We start from the raw sequence: 24630 nt of genomic DNA, 5'->3' as shown, positions 1-24630 counted from the left end.
CAGCTGAGAGTATGCTGTTTTGTCTATATAGCCTATAGAGCAAGTAGTATTCTTCAAAAAAGCTTGTCAGCAGACTTTCTAGCAATAAAAATGTTTGCACAGATGTTGTGGACGAGGGAGCAAAAAGGGGTATGAGCATAGTGAGTCTGAATTGCTATTTGGAGATTGCTAATATGTCCATGAAATATTTTTTCCTCACTAATCACTGACCCTAGTCTAGACCATACTTCACAAGAGACTAGCAATGACAAATAAGCAGTGCAGTCTGCTGCCAAATCATTTTCTTCTGTGTTTTGTAGTGCAAGGAAAAATACTGTGGTATATTTTGCTGTCAGCATTGTGTTGCTGTGAGCCCATCTATTATTAGAATAAAAGCTGGAAATTGATGTAAGCAATTCCCACATTCTAATCTCCGTTAGCAATTTTTATTAAATAATATAGGATAAACAAAGCTGACCTTAAGCTTCTTTGATGGAAAGCCTCCTTCCCTATAATAAGCTTAATCCAGAGGCTTTTGCCATCAGTGGAAATAATCCCATTGACTGGTAAGGATCTGGAGCGCTCCTATTATGTGTGTAAGGACCCTTGAAACCTGATTTTAAAAACAGCCCTTGATGGTGCTTGACTGATGCGTTAAATATATACTATAAACTTTTTTTTCTTCTTTTTTGGCTTGTGCTAGGCTTGAGAGTGCCAATTTAAAGGTCTTAATTCTACAGAAATGTTGATGTCATTCTCAGTCAGGGCGGTATAACTGATGGGCTTGTGAGCGAGCGCTGCCTAGCTTCTTTGGCCAGCTCTCACTTTCTATCTAATCTTGGAATACTCCATTCATCTTTCGGTGCCCTTGTTTCTATCCTCTCCTTGCCTTGCCTGCTCTCTTTAGTTCAAAAGCAGAGGCTGTTTTGTGCTGATGAAGGAAGGTCGATCCCATAAAGCCCTCAGTATCTGTGTAGACTATGAGTGGCTAGTTTTAATGTAACCAATACAAATACAAGAGAGACGATGACTACCTTGTTATAAATGCCCTTATATTGCATAGAATATGCATACACATGAAGATCACATTTTTTGTGGTGTTAGCCTGTTTGTTGCCTGCATTGTTATACACATTTGTTTCTATACAAAGAACAAGCAGAAAAGAGGTTTCTGTCAATCTATCTGTCTATCCGTAATCTGATGGCCAGACTGTGCTTTCAGACCACCTCACCGCAGCAGCATGCTTTCTGTCTTTCTCCTCTGTAAGACAGGCAGTACCAGTGACAACTGGCCTGTAAGGAAGCACAGAAATGTCAGGCATGCCCCATGGTCTAAGCATGACCTGACACTCTCCATGAAAACATTTCTGGTTGACTGGAACAGAAAAGACATGCCATGTGGTCACACGTGTTTCGTGCATGCATAAACATGCAAGCTGTGCTTTGGTCAGCTCACTGCAGGCAGGGCCATGTCTTCCTCCTCTATTTTTGAGGTAAGGCACACGAATACAAGAAGAGAGATGCTAACAGAAAAGCAAAGCCTTTTCTTAATAATCTGCACAGAGCACAAGTTTTCCTTAATGCCTAATACACTTGCTACTGCTGCTGCTGGACCAGACGTACACAGCCGTTACCAGGGTACATATGGTTGATTATTCCTTATGGCCAAGCTAGGGTGCCTCTGCCAGGAGCTGGCAGGCAGTCATACTCGATCCCTGCGATTAAGACAGCTAAGTCTCCGAGTGAACCTCTGAGGCAAGTTGATAACGTACAGGAAAAGCACGTTAGTAGCATTAATCAGACTTAGAGGGCATGAAATCACGAAGAGGAACATGACAACCTTGAGATGAGAAACTGATGTAGCAGGAGATAAATACTTGCAGCTAATCCTCTAATGGACAACAAGACAGGAAGACTACATGATGGCTTTCTCTGTGCACAACCTCTGTGCTTACCAACATGCTTCATATTTTATGTTTCACAGTTGTACCACCTCCAACACTCCAGTGCCTTTGTTAGTCTGCAGCCTAGAGAGTCACTGGAGATTTGTCTTTGTTTGCAGCCTGACATTTACATGTTTTTAGATTTTTTTTGTTGGATTCCAAATGTTCAAAAATGCTCAGAAAACTTTGACTTCAGTATACATGTACAACTTTACAGTTGTATTTGCTGGTTCTTAGAAAACAATCTCAGGAGTTTTTTATATTGCTTTATGCTAAAGGTGATTATTAATGCTTCGTTAATCAACTGTTCAAAGTGTGAGTGCTTCTGAATAGCTCTCGAAATCTGGCTTTTTACTACTTACATTCATTAGTGCTTAATTAACAGAGGAGATGCAAACTGAAATTTTCAGACCACTCAAGGGTGAGATACTGCCTTTCAGAAGAGGGGCTCAGATCATGGTCTGCGTTTTGCAAGTGAAATGCAAAACTGCTGTAAATTTAGACCAACATTTTCCACTTAGACTAGCAATACAGCAACTGCTCCGTGCCAAGAGGAAGAGTGGTAAAATTAGGCCATCAGTTTAATATGGAGGATGATGACATATTCATGGCTATTGGAAAGAAAAGATCCATAACTTTCTTGGACAAAGAAACAACACTAAATGTCTGCCGTGAATATATCTGGAAGCAAGGATTGCCTGCAGACTGTTACAATCGTCTTCCCTGTACGCCCAGTCTTCCCAGCGCATTGCTGTTCTGACTCTCTGCTTGGTGTGGCATGGTCTACCTAATGCAGGGCTATAAAAGGGATGAAAATTCTTGTAGTGCAAAAGAAATGTAGGGCTGATGCAGTCTTCTGAGCATCTTGGTTTGTTACTGTTGCTTGTTGGGCTGTAGGTAGCACAAGAGAGCCAGGCCTTGGGGCATCACAAAAGGATGAAAGATTGTGTAAGCATGCTATAATTACCCTTACTCCTCTCCCCTTTAATCAGCATCTCCAGTTTTGCCACCTCATCTGTTTTCTATAATAGAGTTAAAGGCATTTAGGTTAAAAAAAAAAATGGTAAAAGTCCTATGGGAGAATCAACTGTCACACTCTTACTGATTTAATAAGGTCAAGAAAGAATTTCCTGGTCCAAGATGGTTGATTATTTTAGTGTCTGATCCAAATTCAGTTTGTAACACTGAAACTGTACGTTTTTGTTATTGTGCTAGTCCAACTGAGTGGTTGGGCATCACGGCGTTAGTTTGTAAAAGAATAAACGGGCTTACTGTTCTGTGGAAACAGCACACGTCATGAACTCTGGTGCAACAGGACTCAGAACAATAATGAAAGAGCTAAGAGCTGCTTTCAGTGAAGCTAGATATAGACTCTGGTTCATCTACTTTTAAAATTTGGAACGGAGGATCTTTATAAAGAATGCGTGAACAAGATGGACAGAAGAGTATGAGAACTCCTGGAAACATGACCCGTTTTCAGATCAGAGAAGGAAGTAGGAGTAGCTCAGTAAATCATTCTGAATTTTAGTTCTTTGAATTACACCAAGAATTGAGTATCTGAAATCAGCATCCAGCATTTAGCTCACTTTTTGCTTATATGCATACTACTCATTGAAAGAAGAGATCTATATGCAATGTATAGCTTAAAACTACAAGAACATAGCAGTGATATATTTGGGATGTTGATGCTGGAATTTCTGCATAAATTGTTTCAACCTGTTGCAAAGATGAGTAGGACATAGATTTCCTGGTTGGCAAAGAGGGAGATGTTTTGCCCACGGCATCCATAAGGCATCTAGAAAGTGATGGAAAGCTGTTGATTTCTGCTGTACTAATGAACCAGAGTTCAATGTGTTGCACATTTTGCATGCTGTTTCACTTCGTGGATGACGCTGTGCTATACCTGTGATAGTAGTGCCAAGGCTCATTCCTTTCCTTAGTACCCTGGAATATTTGCTATCAAATAACAGCTGCTGCTTTGGAGCAGTGGCAGAAAGAAACTGGGATTTGGCCTCATCTTGGTGTACTACTGTTGAACAAATATTTGCATAAAACTATTCTTTTTACAGTAATAACTAAAAATATTGTCAAGACTGCTGAAGTTGGAAGGCATACAGACTTTTAGGTACCCCGTAACTGTGGTATTGATATATCCCATATTTTAGTCTAATGAAGCTTGAAGCACATCTCTTGTTATATATTTGTTATAGGATTTTAATAAATTAATCTTCTACATTGTACAAGACTTGTACATGTTAAAAAAAATTGAATTATTTAGTTTATCTTTTATTTGTAGGGCAAACATTTCTCTTGTCCTTCAGCAAAAAAATGACTTTGAGTTACTTCTGAAGCAATATATATGAAGGTTTTTCTCTGAATCATTTTGTTCATACTGTAACATCATAACAACTGACATCCCCGTATATCACTAAATATAGTAAAACTGAGCTTAAAAACTCAGCTGAAAACTAGATAGTCAAACTTTTTATTTTTCTATAAATGGCGTATTGGTTTTCTTGATTCATTACATTGTAGATATACCAAATTCTTTTTAACGTGGATAATGTCTTTTTAAGTATTAGGGGACAGAATATTTATTCCACCATCTTCATAGTTGCTTGACACAATCTAGCTATTTAGTTGAATGTGGAAAATTGTAAGCATGGTGTTTAATGATATTACTAGACATTAGAATATGCATGTGTGCCTAGGACTGACTTTTGTGTTCTTGCTCCAGACATCCAGGTTAAAGGTTTATTCTCACATCAACACTCAGATTTCAAATACACACGAGCACTTCAATATATAAATATATATATATACACACACACACACACACACACACACACACACACATATACACACACACACATATATATATGTACTATGTATAATATATATTGTTTTCCCCTTCCCATTGTGTTCCCAGAATTACTTTAGCAAATTTTTTCATATTAGTCAAAATTTTTAGGTCCTGTTCTTGCGCTTATTTATTCAGTGCTTAGATTTTAATTTAGGAACAAATGGCTGTGAAAAGCTCTAAGATATCTGACGATAACAAAATTTACAGTAAGTATTCGATAGCATGACTGTAAATAAGTTAACAATTTTCAATATTGAACTGAAGATAATACTTTAACTTACATACAAATGGTAGAAGTGGAGAGGACCCCAGATGATTAAATGTATAGGTGTTTAACTGCCTGGAAATCTGTGAGATTTTTTTCCCTTCCTTCCTCCTTCCCTCACCCATAAAGGAATTTATTTGTCAGGCATTTCTATTCTAGATAACAATAGAATAGAAATGTTCTATTTCTATAGAAGTCCCCACGCTAGGGTGATTTTTGAGGGGGGGATGGGGTAAATACAGAATGTATCAGTCCTTGTGAAGTAGTAAGGAGCACCATGGGAGGGAAGTAGGACATGTATGTGCCTCTGAGTGCACATGTGGCAAAACATGGGGAAAGATGCTGTCTCTCAGATAAAACTCAGCCAATTAAGTCTCTGTGAACGGTAACGAATGTTAAGGCATTCGTTAAGCCGAGAGCTTTGCCAGGTAACAGCCTGGAGTGCTGATCTGCAGCGAGGTGAGGCATCCTGCCAGCTCGAGGAGGTTTCTTCTCTGTCTGTACTTCCATTGCGTTGCATAGTAGCATGGGTCAGTGAAGTCTGGCGCTTGAGGGATTTCGGTAGGCTCTCCTGTGAACAAAACAGCATCCAAAAGACTTGCAAGGCCAAATGACTACAGCTTCCTCAGATGGTGCTGGTAATCTCCTCATTGAGAGCAGACCAGCCTTTGCAGTAGCAGGCAAGTAACTTATATGCTTTGTCAGTGTTGTTTGTAGTAGGTAATATGTTATTTTTCACTCTATAATTTTATTTTTTCTTTTATGTTCTTACAATTTCCTGCTTCATAGTTTTGCATAGAACAGCTCCACAGGCACTTCTGTAGGGACGAGCAGGGAAACTGGAGCTTCAGTTAGGGGTTACTCCAGCACTGTAGCCCCAGCTCTGGCAAATACTTGTTTGGGGGATATGGGACCCCCTGCACATGCATGTTTGCTTCAGTGAAGAAAATTCCGGCTGTGGAGAAAACTAGGCCCTGCTCCTAAATATGCACATTACTCCACTGCAAGAAATGTGTTGTGAATAGATGGTGAAAAGCAGGGAGCTCTGCGATTAGCCAGCAGTGGCTGCAGGAGCTGAGAAAAAATCATGTAGAATTGAATAGCTTTTTATTCCAGAGAGATTTGCTGCCTCTTTACAAATCCCCCATTGGCCACCCATATGAACAGCAGTATAGGTCGGATGCTCTTTTTGGCCTTCTTGAGTGATTTTTTTTTCCTGAAATTTTTACCATTTACAGACACGCTGTTGTTGGAAGTGAGCGACATGCCTAAAGCAACTGTGTGTCATTGTTGCTGAAGAAATAAGTTAATTTTTTTTAAGGTCACTGCAGGTCAGATGGTGTAGCACACTTAAACTAACCCCTTCTGACTTTAAAAGACTTGAATATATTTTTCTGTACATAATTAATATTGTGATGTTTTATGGGAAGTTTAATCAGCTTTGCTGGTTTTCAAACACAACTCTGTGGAAGAATATTTATGTGATATTAAAGTTTTTGGTGTTACCAGCAAGGCTAATTAAAACAGAATTATTTGCTAGTTTAAAGCTCTATTACGTTATTATAATTCACTCATGTCTAAGTAGTTAAAGGTATGTATATAAGAGCATCAAACCAAGAAACACTTATGTGTATCTTCATGTAATATATATTTAGCTTGTACAGTGTATCATGAACCACAGTTAATTTGCTCTGTGGGTTTTTTAAGTGAAAAATGAAGTACATGCACCAAACAGGATCACAGCTAATTACATTGGTGCTGTGACCCAGTGCCAGATCCAGTTCAGTTTGAACTGTAAATATATGGAATATGGTTCATTATGTATGTTTATTTGAACCAAAAACTCTAAAATTTGAAATGCCTTTTTACATAGCTCAGTAACAGTAATTTTCTTGTGATGGAGTGGGAATACATGGTTATTAAAAGAGGACAAGGAGCTAATGTAATTTATAGCACTTAAAGTATGACTTCCGGTCTCCAGGATTTATTGGGTTGTTTTACAGGAAAGGACTTTTTTATTGACCTAGAGATGGAGCAATAGGAAGCCCAATCTCTGCAATGTGGACAAGTGGAGAAATGGTGATAGATTGTCTGACAAGATGTGTTTGGCTTTCCAGGGCAAGATATACCCAGGCAATAACTGCCAAATAATTCCTTTCCTCATGCTGTAGATGTGTAGCTCAGTAAACCATATATTCCCTTGCAGCTTTCTCATTTTGCAGCAAACAAAAAGCTTAGTGCTTGATGAGGAAAAATGAGCTTATTCTTAAACTTCTTTGCTGACACCAAAAATTGAGTTGTAAACATAGTGTAAATAAAAAGTTGTCTGTAATATATTTTTGTGCATTAAAGCTGTGAAGTTTGGGGGTTTTATGTTGTTTGTTTGTTTTTCAGCTGTGTTACTGCAAGGGATTGTTCCGGTAAGGGTTAGTGTGTGTGTGTGCATATAAACCCTAAAACTCCTGAACTCTTATCCACCCAGACGAATGCAGCTTTTGACTGAAAAAGTGGTGAATTTTACATTAATTGCAAAAGTGGTGAAGTCAAAAAGAAGTGACGGTGAATTACCTGACAATTGCAAGTTTTTACTCTCTTTTTCAGAACACATGCTGTTACCCTCTTTTGATCCCTGTTCTTGCAAATATTATACATAGGGTAAGCATGGATAACAGGATAAACCTTACAGAAAAAACGCATACTAACTTGAAAACGATATTGCTCCTCCTAATGTTATGCATGTTTGTGATATTTTAGAATGATTTAACAATTGTTTCCCTTCACATCTGAAGTGATGTTGCAGAAAATACAGAGAATATTTTATTAATCACAAAGCCTCAGATAAGTAGTCTTGAACTGATTTCCTTAGGTAGCTGTGTCTTTGCAGTGAAGGTTGCATGTCATAACTTCAGCAAAGTCATTTCACCAAACTTATTAAATTCAGTATGGGTTTAAGCAGGAGAAACTGCAGTTGAGAGCTGATGCTTTGCTTCACTTATTCCCGATCTTGATGTCTATTTACTGTCTTTTTCACAAAGTAGTTCAAGTCACTTCCAGTAGATGGCTGTGCAGATCAGGATCAGATGTCTGATGGGCTATGCTTTGCTAAAATAAGCAGATATCTGCATTTTTACCCTAAATCTGTGCAGGCTGCTAGAGAAAAATATGCACCAACAAATATTGACTTCTGAATTATTAGTGTCTGGTAAGCTGATACTTCATGAAGTCACACAGGTTTGATCTCTGGAGAAAATACATTCTCTGCATTTGAAAACAAAACTGTTCGTTGTGGAAATGAGAAAAGCAAGTCACTCAGGAAACTCCTGAAATGCCACAGATTTATCATGTAGAAACAAGTTTGAGAACCATAAATGCTACAGAAGTTGTCTTTCCTAAAAACAGCACGACACATATGAAAATGTTTTGAACTCCCCCAAAACAGGCACAGTTGGGAATTTTGGTTTTGGGAGACTTCCATGTGATTTTAGATAATGAATTGGCTCTTGGACTACGTACTTACAGAGTGACCAGCCTATTTGTGAATAATATATAAGTATAAATTTGGAGAAATAGGTTCTGTATACTTGGCAGTTTTTGTGGATTATACTTACATAGATAATATGGAAGGGCCTCAAGGTCTTGCTGTCAGAAAACTGGACTCACCGTAGAATCTTTTAATACTAGTTATAACTGAGATTGGGGAAGAAAAGTTAGAAATGAGAGATGAGATCAGTCGACGTGTGTATGAAATAAGCTTTCCCTGAGCTAGTTGTAGACCGTGATGTAGACGGAGAGAAGGGAAGAACAGACCTGAGTCTTTGCTTGCAAGGACACAACATTTTGGTCTTATTACTAAGATGATAGGAGAGCATTCCTATATGTGTACCATTCTGTTTTTCCAAGCCAAACTGGTTTTCTTTAAAACAAGTGTTTGTACTCCCTACCACGTCAGAGAACTATACCTGTGAAAATCTAACTAGCTTTGGAGATAATTACTTCCCTTTTTTGCTTAATGCACTGTTCGCGCTTTACTCATGATTCTGCTTTATACAATGCCATACAATGTTTACACAATGCCACATAACTTATTATTACAGATACCCAGTCACGATAGGTCATAACAACAGCAGTGACCTCTGGCATAAAAACAACTGTCTATAAAAACAAGGGAAAAAAACACAGTGGGAATAATTGCCCCCAAAGACCAACTTGTCACCGGATAAAATACTCTATAACAGGCTGTCGAAAGGCAGACCTGGCATTGTTTTTGTAAAATAAGGAACAGCTGTCACCCCAATATAAAACAAGCAAATACTGCACTGCATTTTGTACAAAGAAGCAAAACAAGAGTAAATCTGATGTTTTGGGAAGACTTTAATAGTGTCTGTGTTCCTGTTTGGAAGAGTTGGGTGACAGGCTGAATTTCTGGGTAGATACAACTACACCATTCTATCAACTTGATAGTACAGGTTATGGGTCGTAACCTGGCTCTGCACAAAACTGCCTCTGAAATCAGCAGGCACTGATGTTCTCAGAAAAGGCCTGGTGTATGTCTCCCTTGCATCTTCTGCTGTGGGCAGCAGAGGAACTTTTGATGGAATTTAGAGATGTGTGCATATGGTGGATATAGGTGTTTCGCTTTCTCTGTACTCAGCTAATAAAAACTACATTAGGTCATATAACCATACACAGCTATATATGTATGTGTGTATACACACACACACACACACACACACACATATATATATAAAATACCCACCAAGACACTATAATTCTAATACAAGCATTGGGTTGAAATGAATGGGTGGAGCAGTATTTTGGCAAAAGAGAGAGAGGTCAGCGTGATATTGCTCTAAAGCACCTGAAGTTTTTCTTGAATGGAGGCAGCAGTAATCTTCAAGTCTGCAGGTCTCTAAAGCAACAGTAGGTACCCCCCCGTCTGACAAAGGGGAAGGAAGAGGACGGCAGTTGGCGAGTGGCATCTCTAGCCCGAGACATCCCTTTGCGTGAAGCTGTTATCCAGCAAGCACCTCCTCAGGCCCCAGCGTATTCCCCTCGCCAGTCCCTCTGCAGTGCTGTGTCCTGGTTTTCACTGAAAGTATTCTCCAGGTTCTACCAGAGGAAACCGTGGAGGAAGGGGAATAGGGCGCTGCGAAGTGTGGCAAAAGCGTTCTGTTAGAGTAGGATGAGCTGAGACAAGTTTTTTGTCAGCACTGGCACTTCAGGGTTAAAAGGTAAGCTTTTTCTTACGTTAGATGTGCTCTTTGACACCCTGTCCTTCGTTCCCGTTTTTGGTAGGCCTTTCTACTTCCCTTGCTGATGAGGGCAACTTATCTTTGTGGGAGGCAAGGGGCGGGCCTGCGGGCTGAGGAAAGGGCTGGAGCAGTGGGGCTGGATGCGTGGGGGAGGCCAAGGAGGTCCCTGTGCCGCAGGGGCAGCTTTGGTGTCTGGCCAGCAAAATGGCACATGAGAAGTATCTGGCGAAAGGAGCCCTCGGCTCCTTGCACCCAGGCTTTCCTGGAAAGGAGGGCACCTTTCAGACCACAACCCCCCCCCACCCTCACCCCTAGAGCCATATCTGGTCAGCGCTGGGGCCCGCCATCACAGTGGCCTGCTGCTGTCACCAGTGACCTCACTGCCCTTTGTCCCCAGCACCACAGAAAAGGGACCACTGCGAGCAGCCCCCAGCTCACTCAGCTTCCGGCTCCTGTACAGCTAAGGAGGCTTGGAGCAGGCAGGGTGCAAAGAGGACAACGGGAGCTGTTGCCCTCCTTGGGCAGGTGTGCCGAACGGGGGTCCTGCAAACAACAGACCAGATGGTTTGCCTCGGCAGGAGGAGGAGAGGATAAAGAAGAGAGGTCTTTGGGACAGACTAATATCTGTAGGAGACACCAGTGAGAGCTGCTCAAAGGACGCAGTCAAGCCGATGGAGGTGGATCCTTCTGACAAGGCTGATGATCCCACAGCAGTGGACCTACCCAGGAGGCCGACGGGCCCCTGGAGGTGGACCCCCCCCCAGGAGAGGCCGACGGGCCTCTGGAGGTGGATCCCCCAGGAGAGGCCGGCAGGCCTCTGGAGGTGGATCCCCCAGGAGAGGCCGGCAGGCCTCTGGAGGCGGACCCTTCTGAGAGAGGCCGGCGGGCCCCTGGAGGTGGACCCCCCCCCCCCCCCCCGGGAGAGGTCGATGGGCCTCTGGAGGTGGACCCCTCCCAAAGAGGCTGACACGGCTGTGGAAGTGGACCCAGCCCTCAGGAAGTGCTCACAGTCGAAAGCCCTGCGCGTGTTCCCTTCGACATACAGATGAAAGCGCCATTTCTGGAGCGCGGGGCCTCTCAGAGTTCTCCACGTGGGCCGAGAGATGTGCGATTGGCTCAGCTCCTGCCCGAAGGGAGCCCAGACAGGGAGACACAGGTGGGCGTCCCGCAGGCGGCACAGGAGGCAATAGCCCAGCCTGCCTGCACAGGATCCTGCTGCCATCAATAAAAGACCTGTTGAGTGTACAGCCTTGCACTAGCCTTCCTTTCTGCCTTGCCCTGCCCCTCCTTCCCCACCGCCGCGTGTAGAGCTGGGACCTCTCGTACTCTGGCTCACAGGAGAGGGGTGGAGAGGGCCCAGCTTCCTTGGGGCTGCTCTGCCAAGGCGACACAGTGAGTCTGGCGCAGGGGCCACGCAGATCACTGCGGTCATGGGAGGACAGGGAATGGCAGGGTATTTACTCTGAGGAGGAGAAGGCTAATGGAGGGCACTGCTCTCTTGAGCACCTTCGCTCTTCTGCTGCCTGATGAGTGGTTCTCAAGGGAATCAGTGCTTTGTGTCCCACCGCGGAGGCTCTAACAAGAGAGCAGTCAAAGCAGCTCCAAAGCAGCCCGTCCCTTTGGAGAAGCCCCGTGGCCTTGCTTTGTGGCACGGAGGAGCGTTCTGCTTGCCTCCCGAGGAGTCCTGTCCAGGAGGGGGGCTGACTGCTGACAAGTGTGCTGGGGCTTTGCTCTCTGCCTGTGGGGCTCCCTGGCCTGTCTCTGCCACCATGCTGGGGGTAGCGCCTGGCACAAGAGGCAGCTGTGCCCAGAGCTGCTGCTTTTGCCCCTGCCTGGCACTGGTGCTCTCCAGAGATGCTCTTAGCGTTGCCTTGGGGGCTCAATCTTCCTTTGACGGCGTGCTGGGCTCTTGGGGTTGGTTGGGTTTCAGGACACCGTGCACTCGGGAGAGTCGTCTTGGGGAGACTGCAGGCAGGCAGAGCGGCAGAAGCGGCAGCACTGAGCAGATCTTTCTTCAGTCTCATACAAGAGTGGATATTCCTTCAGAAGGCAAGTACTCAGAGTTGTTCCATCAGGTGACTTCTATGGATTCCTATTTCTGGTTTAAACCTTTTTAAAAAAGAAAGTAAAATGAAAAGAAAACATTGTAATTTAAAAATATACTGTGAGTGGGAAAGCGGCATTGTTCAGCTTTGAACGTCAATAATAATAGTACTAAACTTTTTTAACATGTATAGATGCAGCTTCAATATGAAGTTAGAAATTTGAGCTAACATACATTTCCAACAAATACTTATTTTGTGTGTTAATCTTGAACTTCCAATGGCTTTTTAAAGTCATAACCTTGTCACAAATTTGCCCAATGAAGGTAAAATACTCTATCACAAAATAAAGCACTGAACTTCACAGTTGAATGGCAAACCTTACACCATTTCATCTTGTTTTATAATACCTAGTATTGGTCTTTTTTGCATTACATATTCATGGAACAGGTGAAGGAAAATTCTCACTTCTTCTCTGAAGCTTGTAAGGTCTTTTTTTCCCCTTAAAATAATGAGATAAAATCTGCCAACTCCCATTTAAAGTTATCGGTTCATTCTCTTTCTGCAGTCAGTTTTAGGAACATTTACATAAGTTAGATATTCCATGCATTTTCAAATATCTGTAGTTTGCCCTGATGCTCTTTATATTGGATCCTAAAAACATTCCTTAGTCGGGTTTATAAAACTCTGAAAACTTCTTCAAGAAATCCAAATCTTTTTTCTTTCTTTCTTTTTTTTTTTTTTTTTCCTTTGGTTTCTTTTATAACTACTTCCCCTTCTTCCTTTTATAAAAGTAGTAACTGTAATATCTACCTACTGTTCAAGGAAGGAAACCACCTTTTACTTTTGGTATGTTCTAATAAGACACAACAAGTTTTAAGGCAATAGTTTGTTAGAAAGCTGTTGGATTTTTCAGAAGGTCTGTTCTGCACTGTCTGTGTTCAGTGAGATACTTAGACAGCTGTTTGATCAAGAACCAGTTTTCATTGTGCCTGAGAATTTTGTTTCTAAAATGCCCTTTGGTTTCCTGTTCCTCAATTTCTGCATGACTTACTGCTCTTTTGCTTATGAATCTTTGTGTTTGAAGACTACAAAATTAAATATTTTGAATCATAAGGTTTGGAATAGAGAAGACTTTTTTTTAAGTCATGAGAACTTCATGTGGTGAAATTGTTGCATTTACATTTAACAGTCCTCAGAGGCAGGTAACCAGACCAAAAAACTGCAGGAAACAAAACATTGGACAAAATGCTGAAATAAAACTCCCTTAAAGGATGTTATGGCAGTATTTACATATGTAGCAGTATATCAAGAATATCAAGAAGATCAATTCTACATACTTGATTCTTGAAAGAGGTACCAGTGCAACCAGTTATTTTTGTTTCTAGTCTTATGTACGTTTTAAAGACAGTTTGACCAACGCTATCAATTATGGGCTGTTTCATTATTAACCCATTCCAGTACTTTAAAGGCCAGTACTATATTGCGCACCTTGGGGTGCCCTACTGCAGTCTTACATCTCTCCATTTTTATATAGATTCTTATTAAAGTCATTGACAGTTAATTCTGTACAACAATGCTTTTTTAAAGTGTGTGCGTGTGTGTATGCATACACAAATACATACTCATAAATGTATGGATATAATACTCTTATCTACTTGTTATTAATAACTGTCTAATTGTGACTATGTTACTGGTATGGATTTAGAATCTCATTCTTTTCAGGTCGTAACAGAATGCTACATACCAAAGAGTTTGCAGATGTATTAACCTTTTGTGAGTTCTACCTGTGTTTATACAAATGTTTTTAAATCCTTTTTTTCCTCCCCTATTTTCCTTGCCTTTGTGAAAAACTGGTTATGTTGTCTTGAGATGCAAATCCTTAGGAAAGCAGTACAGGCTGTGGCAGCAGTCAAAGGCTGTTATTGGACTTGTGCTTAATTCTAGCATGATTTGTTTACCTGTGTTTTTGTTTCAAGAGAAAAGCTTTATTTCACAAAGAATAGTTCTCAGTTTTATTGAATAAAGGCTGTGGTATTCAGCATGGGCTCTCATTTTTCTGTGCTGATAAGCTCACGCTATTTTCCATGCTGGTTGCTGCCTGGCAATGATGTATTCTTCAGTCTCCCTCGTGATTAAAGACGGCAATGAAGAATTGATTTTGCAGCATTGCTGTCTGTCAGGTATTGGAATAAATTCAGCAATCAAGTCAAAATATATATGATATGTCTTTGGTTTGCGTTGCTTTTCTGACTCAAGAAAGGTTATGTTCCTGTTGCTTAATTTTGGCATCTGGAGAGTCTTTGTTGGTAAAATACACAGGTAAAATATTTACTCATAAACATTTAAGTTCTTAAAATAAGTTTTATGTGAGGAGTGATAGCTTAGCTTTATTGATTGCATATGTATTTCTGCATAAAAGCAAAACTTTATTAGTAAACTAACTGTATGCTCTTTCTCTTTCCTTCACTAGCCATGTATCATTGCCCTGTTTTTTTAGGCCTCAAGAAGTGTAAGCACCTGATTGTTTCTCTTTCTCTGATTAAAGCTGCCTGAGAGATTTCCCAAGGCCATTCAATGAAGCATCTGTTTTATTGCCATCTCCTGCACTGTTCCATCAATATGCCAGAACACATGGAGTTATTCAACTTCAGAGTTACATTTCTTTGGTTATTTGTCTAGATTGGGCATGTGAGAGGTGCTTCTCAATAGAAACAGTTTTCTTATCCATGTAATATTTCATCTAATTGCTGGAAAGATCTTCATCAGGTTCAAGAGTAGGTTTTGAGCCTTTGTTATTTTTATGTTTGGGTTTAGATTTTTTTATGCAGGCTGAGGTGATGAGTTGATGTATCTCACTTCTTTTCATGCTTCAAAATCCCTTGAGAACTTTCAGTGCTGTACTTGCAAAAATGATGGTTTGCTTCATGTCATCAGTAAAATTTCTACAATGCTGATATTTCTATTGTAGGGAACTCAGTCTTCAAATAACTCTGTCCTATGTTCCCCGTATATCTTAAGGCGTATTTGCAAACGAAGGTCTGTGTTTTGCTGTTCTTGGAGGGGTTTTTTGGTGATGGGGCTTGGTGGCGGGAAGGAATATCTAGGGTTTTAAACCTGAGTGGTAGATGATGAAATAGTCTTTCAGTCAACATCCTCTTGGACTGCTCAATGTTTTGTTTCTTTTTAGACACTTTTTTCTCATGAGAATTACTGTGAATGTCTGTTTTGGTTCATCTACTACATGTATGCAAAGCAAAGGTGTCAGCGTATGATCTCATGATTAAAAGTAACTGTACTGGAATCTATCTTAAGAAATCTCTGTCCATCGAGCAGAACTTATGGCATGAACATGCAAACTGGAGCATGCCAGCTGCAGCGTCTCACCTAAGGAGTCCCTTAAGTTAAGAAGTTTTGACTTGATTGGTTATGATGGTAAGAACGTAATAGGAGCTCTGTGTTTTTAAGAGGAAAATTAATTAAAGATTTTTAAATTCTAAAAGTGGCATTTGTGTTTTATACAACTATTTATTTGTAAATTAGAGAAACCAGTGTTTACCTAGATGTATAAAAACATTAACACGTCTGTGCTTTGTTGGAACTTATCCGCTTTTGTGAAGATAAGTAGGAATGCTCAATAACCAGGTACTGGGACAGCTCATCTACTCACACTACACTTCATACACCTTGTTCCCCTACTCCCCATCCTGTTATGATGGGACCAGATAAACATGATTTCTTTCCTGTTCATTTCATTTTCCCTAAACCGTGTTTTTCTTAAGTGTGGGATCTCTTCTATCTCATTTCCATCAGGCTAAATCCCGTCAGTTGAATCAAAAGTGACTTCTTTTTGTGGGATTTTAATGACATAGTCTGCTTCCAAATAGAAAACATTTAAAGCTAATATTGTAAGTTGTGTTTTCAGTGAAGTTTGCGCACCTCTCGACATCCATTTTCTTACACACCAGTTAGAGCATCTGCTTAGCAGGTGATTAGCAGTGACTTGTATTTTATTGTATATTTTTCTGCCAGGGGAGTGTTGGTGGCTGAAAATGATTGTTTTCCTATTGGTAAGGAATCTGAGGCATAAGTAGTTTTGTCCTATATTTTTCTTCCCTGTTAAAGCTTAATTTCAAGCAAATTTTCTATGCCTTTATAGTAATGCTTGTCTAATTTTAATCATGCGGTAGATGCTGTGTGGTTTTGGGGGGATGTGATCAACATAGGTGTCATAGGATGGGTTGCTCTTACTGTCTCTGTTGGCAGTGTTTTACTGTTGGTGCTATTTAGCTTGTCCGTGCAGAGTGAAACAGCAGGCTTTGCAGAGCAAAAAGAGAACTATTACTACCCTGTTGCTACCTCTGGTGGTTTTGTGAATGGAAACTCTGGATTTCTTTGATCTTTATTACAAGTTCCTGAAAACAAAAGTTTTCAGCTTTGTTACCGCATGCTGATTTTTCCTTTTCCAAAATGTTAGTGTGTTTTGGGAATAATTTTTGTCTGAATCAAAATGGATGCAGGTTTCACTGAGGGATCAAGGGAAACGGTTTTCAAGATACATGTTTTGATTGAGCAGGTGAATCAAAAAATAAATTTACTTCTTTGCTCTGGGTCATCAAAATAGTTCTATTTTTACCAGTTAGGTGAAGAAAAAAGTACTTCATCTTCTCCCTTCCTCACTCCAACTTATCATTTGAGATTTCTATACTTCTTGACTAAGATCAGAAGATTTTTGTCACAAAAGTGATAGCTTCAGTAGGAGGTACACTGTAAGAGTGGGGCTTCATGTCCCTAAAAGGTTACAGGGCTGTGAATTGCTTTTTATGCGATAATATTGTAACTGTATCCTGAGGGTTATACTGTCCTCATGTTCTACTCTCTCTGTAAGTGTTTATTTGGTTTGTCCTGAATATAGGATGAGGGGTTGGATTATATTTTCCCCTTCCTGTATGACTCTGATTTCTAAAAACCTGGTAAGAGGAGTTCAACCCGCTGACATGTCTTCTGAGAAGTTAAAATGTTTTATATAGAAAATGTCAAAAATGAAATATTTGGACTTTTCAGAGAGAAGTGTCTTATTTTGAAAATGTTGCTGTAAAATATTTTAATATTGTCAAATTCCCACTTTCATTGAGGCTAATCGACTTTGCCAAATTTGACTTGCAAATGCAGATAATTTTTCTTTGAAACACAGTATTTGATGAATTTACTATTCCCTGAAGTCTTCTTTGAGCTTTAAAGTCTCTCATTCTTTTTCCACCCTTTTCCAGTGTTTATATACTATTTATCATTTCATTTGATCTCCTTTATTTTGACAATTAAGGAGCAATGGCAATTGTAGCCTATATTTATGCATATATAAATTTAGCCTATACAAATACTATTACAACTGAAAATAAAGCATTAATAAATAATCCTAAAAAAACCCCTATCCGGTTAGACATAGCCAGAGGGCTGTTTTGCTTGTCAGAACTTCTTGTACTGCATATTAACAATTTCACTTTCTCAACAACTTTGTTTTTAAAATCAACCTTGTGCCAGATTTCAGTTGTTCCCTAAATTGCCATTCTGATGTCAAAAATAAATGGGAGATGATGCCAAATAGCATTTTCCAGTGAAGTTATTTTGGAAGTTTTAGAGATGGTTAGTCACTATATAGATGGTGCTAGAGGTGCTGAGGTAGTTAAGATGGTGACAAATCTAAGGTCTTCCATGACTGTTGCAGTAATAAAATTTGCTGTCTGTCCTAAGTATTCTCACCCTGTAGGTGGGCAGAGGCAGTCCGCTATTTACAACTTATTTTGAACTCATCATTTACATGTTTAAATTTTTTTTATTTAGAAATTTCCTTTCACCAAAATCTATAGAAATACTCATTTTACTAACACTCTGCTACTAGCCACATGTAGTTTCACTTCTAATGTGAGAAATTCAATCTGCTAAATAGAACAACATATGATGAGTATGATATGCGTGTGCTCTTTGATTATCAGAAAGGCAGAGGTACCCTCTGAAGACAAGCTAAATCAAGGGAAGAGAAAAATAATCCTGCTATATAAAAGCTGTTTGGTGAGAGAAGTTATATCTACGTTAGCATCTGGTGCAGGGCAGAGAGGGGAATATTGGGCCATGATTCCGGGTGATCCATTACGGTTCTGATGTGCCCATGTTGTGTGTTTCCTGGCAGTGAATTTTGCACCAGTCATCTGTCCTAGGGCTGCTCCATGAGTTTTTAATCTAATAGGTGATGTGAGACAGGTTTTTGTACAGCTGTTGCAGATGGCCTTGATCTTACAAGCAGAATCCCATGCATGTGTAGAGAGCAAATGCTGCAGGAGCTTAGAGAAGATGGGTTTTCCTTCTGATGGAGGTATGCAGTCCATGCTGCATCCAGTGTAATCCAGTGTGTGACTTCAACCTTGACTCACCTAGGAAGGAAGCTATCTTGAGCCTACCGATGATGAGCTCGGCAGCGCACTGCGTGAACCCAAGCATAGGTGTGAGGCATACATATGCCAAAATCCTGTGGACTTCTTAGTGTCAGCTCGCTCACAGTATCACCGTGGCAGGCAGGTGTCAAGTGTTAAGTGAAGGAACATTAACAATTTCTTTCTTTGGATGCTACTTCAAATCTAGTGATGTTTTAAGTGCACATAAATTTCAGAAGTCAAGAGCAAATGTATAAATGCTAACAATAAACTGAAGTGCTATTTGTCTTTGAGAGCTCAGTGTGTAGTGAAATTTTGAATTGAAGTTATTACAAGTACCCCTTTGGCTAATAAAAGAACATGTAAGGGACCTTAGATTACAGTTTTTGTTGCATCATTTTGGGGGAAGGTTGCTTTTACCTTTTTAAATTATTGTTGTTAGCAACTGGTAAGTAAGTAGAAAGACAAAAGTAATTATCTTGATTCTCACTAATCTAACAAGTCTTAGGTATATGTCTGTTTAGTATTGTTTACTTTTTGGGGGGGGGCTGTTTGGGGTTTTGGTTTTGGGGCTTTTTTGGCTTGTTTTGTTTCAGGGAGAGGTTGTATGTTTCTTTCCCTTGAATTCTGCTGCCCTCAGCTGATCTGGATTGCCTGCAAGATTGGTGGTCATTATTTGCTCTCTTTTGCAGGTAATGCAGGCTAAAAAAGCATTTTTAAATGTCTCTCCTGTGCTGGTTACTTGTTCCTTATAAGCCTAGCTTATCACTTTTAGTACGCATGATGACTCACACCTGAGCAGTTGCTTGCAGCTTCCAGTTGCGCAGTCAGAGCTGACGGGTCCCTGATGTACACCAGCCCCTTCCCTGCATTTGTGAAACAGGGAACATGCTGGGAGGCAGCAAGAGTTTTTGTTTGCTCTCAGCATTGATCTTGATGGGTATAAGCTTTTATACACTCCAGTGACAACCTCTGTCCTGTAACATAGGCGCATACCACATGGCAACCTCTACATGCAGTTCACCAACTGCATAGAGCGGGAGATCTATAAAACCTCCTGGCCCTTGGGTTGGGTTTACTTTCAAATAAAACTGTTTTCTACAAGATATGCACTTATGCTGTGTAAAGAGGTACAACCTGTATACCCAGGAATGAAGATGGTGAGTGCATTGGTACTCTGGTACTGGCACAGCCAACTTTAGTGTTAATAATTGGTGTACATCTGTCTGCCTTCTGCTTCCTTGCTAATTATTTCTCCACTGTCAAGGAACTCTTGTTCTCCTCCAATGTGAATAATTTCTACTGAATGCATCTTGCTTCACCTGTAGGAAAGGAGGGAGATTAACAGGGCATTCATCATGCTTATCTCTGCTGAGCTATATTACAAAGCAGAATCAATTCTGTTCATATTAACACTCAGCCAAGGGAGGGGAAGTATGTAGTTAAAAAAGAAAAGACAATCTCTTTAACTGGATATTCTGCCAAATTTTAGGAATTCTAATAGAATCTGAACACTTTCAAGAGAATACATGCTTGGCCGCTTTAGCTTTTCCATCAAAACACGTGTTTAGGTAAACTGACAAAAGCATCAACTTTGAAAGTGTTTTATTTTTAAAACAGAAAATAATGAATTAAGTATTTATGTATTATCGGAAAAGTGTGAGAAATTTTGATTGCTTAGTTTTCCTTCACATTGTAATTGACAATGTAATTGTAAAATTTGTCATTTGGTATTGCTTGTTTTAGTTGTAAAATTTGCCATTTGGCATTGCTTGTTTTAACTGTAAGAGTATAAAACATTTTAGTACCCTGGTTGTAGAAGAAGCCATTTTAAATGAAGCTGTTAAGCCTTTTTAACATACTGTACATGGCATTTCAAAAGATAGGCTGTCAGGACTGGAATTGCCAAACCTTTGTTCAAGTATTGTGTTGTATACAATGTGTTTACTGTAATTAACAGTGTATTAAAATATATGCTTTATGTAGAGTTTGTTTGAAAGAAGTGAAAACACAACACGTTAGTCTTGAAATGCCACAACTTCTAAGCTTTTGGAAAGCTTGACTCAGCTCTCCTGTACTTAGAGGGGAAGCACAAAGTAGTCACTAGTCTATTTAGAATTATAATCAGCCAAATCATGCTTCTCCCATCAAGTCTGGACAATTAGCATTTGAGGGCAGTGAGGGCATAAAAATGAAGGGAATTTGGCATGACATGCGTCTCGCTGATTAGCTTCGTTTTTATACTACAGCCAAATTAATTTGACTTGCAAATACGGATTCAGTGCATCTCTGGAATATCATTGTTGTTGCTGCTCTTTGAAGAGGGTCTAACAGCACTTACTGGTTCACAGCAGTTTGCTAAGGTTATAACTGACTACAGGATTATCTGCCTAATCCGAGGTCTGCTGAAGAAATTCTGATTTCAGTGACCTTGAATTTTGTCTTCAGCACATAGGTCCAATTCCTGCAATCAGCCTTGATGTACTAGGTATAGGGTAGAAAGCAAGGTATTTTTATATTGCTTGTACGATTCCCCAGAGGTCGGTGTGTGCTACATTAACTCCTACAAGGCCAAGAGATCGTCATTGTCCTGGCCATCTTTTTGTGAGGAAAAATTTACTTCTCTTACAGGATGGTTTAAGTCTTATTTCTCTCTTTTTTATGGTGGCATTCATTTCTAACTTGAAACCTCTCTGCTGAAGAAACAGATTTAACCAGCTCTGACCTGTAAGAAAGCAAGCGCTGATTGAAAGTATCAGGGCTTTTAGGGGTGGAAATACTCACGGATGCTTTCTGTTTTTTTTTTTTTTTTTTTTTTGATTTGTTTTTTTTTTTGTTTAGTCCCAGCCCTCTGCCAGCGTATGCAGCCCCTGGTACCTGCGCACATCGGGGCGGAGGCTGGTTCGAAGGGCAGTCTGAGGGACTGGGCTGCAGGAACAGACCTCGACACCTGAGCGTTATGGTGCTGGAGAAGTCTGCCCCTTCTCGCATCACACAGCAGCAGAACGATAACATTATTTTCTGCCTCTGTGGAAGCTTCCATACGAAAATCTGGAGTTTTATGAAGGTTGCAGTTAGAAAGAGAGACGTGTAATACGTTTCTAAATGGAAAATCCTAAAATATACTCCACTGTAATTGACATTCTGCACCGCCTAAATTTTTTACATAAACTATTAAATGTGATTTTATTCCATTATAGGTTAAAAATTGCTGCAATCTAGATACTGCTTTGGGATTTGAGCGTTTTTTTTAACTATGATCTTTTGATTATATCCATTAAATCTGCAGAGTAAAAGTGATTAAAATATTATGCTCTGCATATGCCCCCAAAATATACAGTTTCTACCTCTTACTGAAACAGGAAAGTGATGACATTATTATGAGGCAGCCAGTATGTAACATACTTAATAAAGTGGTACTGAAGAAATAGAATTTAAAAGACAGACAGCACCAAGATTCCCTTATTCTAAGCTGTTTTTAAGTTTTCTTAGAAATCCATATCGTTTCCATCCTGAATAGCATACTCCACGTATCATGGAATGTTATTAAGATGCTATTATAGTGTAATATTATACCATTAAGATACAATAACTTTAATCGTTTAGCTGATCATCCAAGTGTTTTGAGAATTTCTTTTTGAAGTTTGATTAAATGCTAATCTGAATTTAAGTTTTTGTATCACACTAACTTTCAATTAAATTTGAGGATTACTTTTAATCTAGGAATATTCTTATTCTAGGCAAATAATTCTTTATCTAGAATATGTATCCTAGAATTATTCCAGTGTCATGACAGTATAAAAAAGGTAGTGTGAAAATAAACTTATTCTCAGAATATGCTGCCACTATAGATTAATTTCTGACTTTAGATTTTGTGAGAATAGATTTTTCTCTAACTCCAAAAATGTCCACAATTATGATGAGGAATTTATTCTTTATATATAAAGAATAATTACATATATATATATGTATATATATATTTTTTTCAAGCCAAAGCCAACGGGAATGTGGTGATAAGGGATGGTCACACACGCTGCTGTACAACTGCAATTCTAAATGAACCTGATAGTAAAATTATTTACTGTTATTGAGAGATGCTACCTGTACCAAATGGAGACCTGCTTTGTCCAAAAGACTTGGTGGTAGTATCACAGCACATTATAGTATGGAGATGCTTTTTCTCATATATTGTTTTCACAGCCTTAACTGGTATCCTCCCTTTCTAGTATGCACTTAATTTTCTGGTGATTAACTCTTTTTAAGTAGGTCTCTCGAATACGTGGAATGGCACATGCATCTGCAATGTGAAACTGTTCATAAAACATATACAGAAAAGGGTTATTTCAGGAAAAAATAGCTAGCAGTCAGGATGCATCCTTGGCTTTGTAGCATTAAGCTGCCTTCAGGTACTGCAGATTTCTTTAGCTCACCTTGATCAATTATTGTTCACACACAGCAATTTTATTTATAGAATTTCTCTGGATATTGTTTTTTTTCTCTTTGTAGCTCGCTTTAATTATTCACTTCAGGAAGAGCTAGGGGTTTTATGTCTTTTCAGTATGTGGGCAGCACTAAATATGAATAACTTGCCTGTACTCTGTCTTATAAAAAAAATACTTGTTTCTTACAGGCAATCCTAAAAGGAGAGTTTGCTGCTCAAACATAGACAGCGAAGAGCTGACCCTCACCATTTTGCAGGGGAAACCATTTGGGCTTGAGGGAGAGCAGGGATGGGCAAGGGCAGAAAAAGGAGCCAACTCTGTTTTAAGATATGTACTGCTTTTAAATTTCCCTACTGGCTCAGTGCATTACTTGGCTTGTCATATCAGATTTTTTTTAGCTTCTTTGTATTATGTCGCATAATATGACAGAGACAACCTTTGTGACAAATCACACAAGCCAATGTGTCAGCAGGGAAATAGGAAAATGACAGTTTTCTGAACAATCCCACAAAAACACTTGATAGAAGTCTAGAAAAATAACTTTTTTTAAAAAAATCTACCCATTCTGTGTTTTTTCTTGCTGAAAGCCCTCTCTTTAACAGAAGTTTCAGAATAACAAATTGAAAAGAACTTAAGAAAAAACAAAGTATCTGGTATACGGAGGGCTCTGACTGACGCATGAAATCAGCTTAATTTGGGATGGGGTATGGACGATCCAGCCCAGCTTTCTGGTGTGTCCCTGCTGCATGGATGTCTGGGACGCTCATCCCTCACTTCCTCACATCACTGCAGTTTTTGCAGCCTTAAAGCACAGCACTGGAAATTGCACTGACTCCTAAGCAGCATTTGAGGAGCTTCTGTATGAGGAAAACGAGGTAAAATTTTTGCCAGCCGTACCAAGCATTCTATCTGCCCTTACATCGAAGTGGAGGGAACGAGTAGTTCCTCCCTCCCCACCCCAACCCACTTTCTGCCTTTGCACTAAATAGTAAGAAAGTGTATGGGCTCTCTTTCCTGTTGTAAGAGGCTGAAGTTGTTTGCTTATTTGTATTCATGGTTTACCATTTGTTTCAAAATCCCACCTCTTTCCTCTTCAGATTTCTATTTAGCAAATGGTCCTTTGGTGAGGGCGAAAAAAACAATTTTGACAAAATATTCTTCTTTGGTTCTTTGATGATACAACCCTGGCACTGTTATACAAAGAGATAGCTATCAGACATGGAGTTCCACATTTTGAAAAACTTTTGCTGTATACTGTACCCAATTCTTGTTTTGTGTGGGTTTTATTTTTATTTTTTTTATTGTGTGATTGTGCCTGCAAACTAACCAAAGAAACGAATGTTTCTAATCAGTCTGCTCAAATCTACTTGTAGCATTCTCACTGAAATTTCATAGTTGCAGATTTAGATGTTTTGGA

The sequence above is a fragment of the Rhea pennata genome, chromosome 2, assembly GCF_028389875.1.
Source record: "Rhea pennata isolate bPtePen1 chromosome 2, bPtePen1.pri, whole genome shotgun sequence".
NCBI lineage: Eukaryota > Metazoa > Chordata > Aves > Rheiformes > Rheidae > Rhea > Rhea pennata.
Note: the sequence above shows the minus strand (reverse complement) of the source record.